Here is a 3,129-nt window from a genome sequence, read left to right as displayed (position 1 = left end):
AAACGAATGCTGCATCACTTTCTACTAACCGCCTTTGCGATTCCTGTCATCTGGATCGACTATAACTGCCTCTTTCTTGCGTCTTTCTTCAGTTATCGGAGACAGTTTCGTGATGAAGCCTTCTTCACTGCAATGTTTATAATCAGTGGTGAAACAACCTGAAATTGCTTTTTCTTGCCCTAAGAAATTATGTAACCCCTGTCACTTACATTCACATTTAGTATAGAAAAACTGATGTGAAAGCTGAAGGCAACAGTCATCTTCGCAGATTCGACTTACATCAGTGTTCTTTTATCGATGTTAAATCATGTAAAATGAACCGGCAAATGACATGCAGAAGAGTAAGATCTACTGTCTTTCTCCTTGAAAATAATTATATAATGTAATAGATGTGTGAGTATTAGCAGCTTTAAAATCTGTCTGCGACAGCACCTCGCATGCTAATGCAACCACAGTAAACAGAAGACAGGTACAAATATGGCGTCCTGAACTCTCAGCCAGTCAGCGTCGGTATCACCATTTGCCTCTCACTCTCTCTCCTCTCTCCTCCTCCTCCTCCTCCTCCTTCTCCCCCTCCCCTCCTCTCTTCCTCTCCGTACGTTTCCTAAGTACCACCACAAGCCTTATAACGACAGTTCTGGCAGCACTAACACTCAGCCCCAAATAAGGCACGAAGGCTCAGCTTCGCGTCAGACGGCACATTCGCGCATTACTTGGCTTCATGAAACGTGCCACTACTTGTGACTCTCAGGTCTGATAAAAGTAGTTGGCGGGTTTGTTAACAATTTACATGTTTCGCGTATCTTATTTGCGACACGTCAAGCTGACGTGAAATACGTCAGTAGATTTACAAATACGATATCTGAGCTGGTGAACAAATTACTCATCTAGATATTCCTGTTATTTGATATGGTAGGCATTACGCACCCATGTTACTTCTGAACAGTTACCAATGTCATTTAGTCACCACCCATTTGCCAGTTGTTGCTCTTTTCTTTCGTTGTCCACAAAAGTAGTCCCATATTCTTACCATACGTTCACATACCTTAAGACCTTCCGAGCTCCGAACTAAATGCTAGTCACTTAGCTAATTGAATTTTTACTTTAAACTTAATTTGCATAACAATATAGGGTGTTTCAAAAAGTATCACAAAGTATTATTTTGTCCAGACTATCGATCACTACGCCTCGGCTCGGCTATTGGAGAAACGAATACAGTCTAGTTTATATTAATAGCCGCTAGATGTCAGTTGTCTTCTGTTTTGCTTGGTAACCGTCATATGTTTAAAATTGCTACTCCACAGCAGAGTGGCAACGGCCTTGCCGCAGTGGATACACCGGTTCCCGTGAGATCACCGAAGTTAAACGTTGTCGGGTGTGGCCGGCACTTGGATGGGTGACCATCGAGGCCGCCATACGCTGTTGCCATTTTTCGGGGTGCACTCAGCCTCGTGATGCCAACTGAGGAGCTACTCGGCCAAATAGTAGCGCCTCCGGTCAAAGAAAACCATCGTAACGACCGGGAGAGCGGTGTGCTGACCACACGCCCCTCCTATCCGCATCCTCAACTGAGGATGACACGGCGGTCGGATGGTCCCGATGTGCCACTTGTGGTCTGAAGACGGAGTGCTTGCTTGCTTTACTCCACAGTAGAAATCATTTTGGGTTTTAGAGTTTGCGAGGTGCAAATCCGTGATTGCAGTGCAAAGACGTTTCGGGTTGAGGTACCACGTTGATCCTCCGATTGGTTGGGGCATTCACAGATTGTATCGACAGTTTATATATAGAGGATGAGTATGTAAAGGATAGCGTCCTGGCCGCCCTCGTGTTCCTGAAGAAAATGTTGCACTGCTTTCCAAAGTAGTACTTCAAAATTAACTCGTCGTGCCAGTCGAGAGTTACGACTGACTACAACAATTTGGCGTGTTTTGAGACGTCGGTTGGTTATGAAGGTGTACAAGTTATACTTGCTACAAGCTCTGCGTCCTGTTGACAAACGTAAATGTGTGGCATTTTGCAACGAGATTCTTGATGCTATTCACAGTGATAACTCTTTCGCAAAACGCATCGTCTTCAGTGATGAAGCGGCTTTCCGTGTTAGTGGTCAGGTAAACAAACACGATTTCTGAATTTTGGGCCTACAGAATCCACATGCAGCCACTGAACATGTACGAGATTCGCCCAAATTCAATCAATGTCTTTTGTGCGATATCCCGATCATCTGTTTACGGCCCATTCTTCTTTGATGAAAACACGGTCAACGGTCAGCAGTATCTCGCTATGTTACAAAACTGGTTGTTTCCGAGGCTGCACGAGGTCAACTTCATTTTTCAACAAGACGGGGCACCCCCTCACTGGAGTCGCCAAGTGCGTGAATGTCTGAATGAAACTCTACCGAACCGATGGATTGGTCGTCAAGAAGCTGGTTACTTAGCATGTGTCACCCTACGACTTCTTCCTGTGGGGTTTTGTTAAAGACAACGTTTATGTACCACCACTCCCACAGAACCTGGAAGAGTTGACGAACGGTATCCGTACTGCCCATAACATCAGTGGCGAAGGACATGCTTGCCTGAGTGTGGGAGGAATATGAGTATCGATGTGATATTGTTCGTGTCGCTGATGGAGGACATATTGAACATCTGTAATCTGAACTTGAGAGGTTCGTTAATATTTGTGTAAAGTTTCATATTCGTATGTCTTGAAGTTCAATAAATGTACGCATTCGAAATACGTATATTCTTTTTGAAACACCTTTTATAATAAATGAAAACCAACGCCATAACAAGTATTACGTATTCAGCATTTCAGCTGTGGAATGGTTTTTGGGCACGAATGATCTCAGTTTGTGTTTAAACCTTTCATTTTCTAGATCTGTCTCCGTTTGACAATGGAAGAGTCCAAATTAATTACTCAAAAAACTTTGAATTTTTCCATGACTGCATGTGCAGTGGCTGTAAGCCAAAAGGTGTGCTCATTTACACATAATGCCAAACATTACTGTACCCTGGAAATGTATAAAACTGGTGCCTTTTTCATAATGTGCGGCTGCACTCCCATTTTAGCTTTCATACTCTTTGCTCACAAAAGTATTGCATCGCTTTCATTCGCAGGTATACGGGTCTGTAA

The 3,129-nt window shown here is 43.6% G+C and overlaps 1 pseudogene; it reads left to right on the top strand.

The window, feature by feature from the left end:
- Positions 1-1,310: 1,310 nt before the first annotated feature.
- Positions 1,311-1,428, top strand: LOC126189355 (5S ribosomal RNA; annotated as a pseudogene).
- The last annotated feature ends 1,701 nt before the right edge of the window (positions 1,429-3,129 follow it).

Source organism: Schistocerca cancellata, chromosome 5, assembly GCF_023864275.1.
Source record: "Schistocerca cancellata isolate TAMUIC-IGC-003103 chromosome 5, iqSchCanc2.1, whole genome shotgun sequence".
Classification (NCBI taxonomy): domain Eukaryota; kingdom Metazoa; phylum Arthropoda; class Insecta; order Orthoptera; family Acrididae; genus Schistocerca; species Schistocerca cancellata.
The sequence above is the reverse complement of the archived record's forward strand: the minus strand, read 5'-3'. Positions and strand labels throughout refer to the sequence as shown.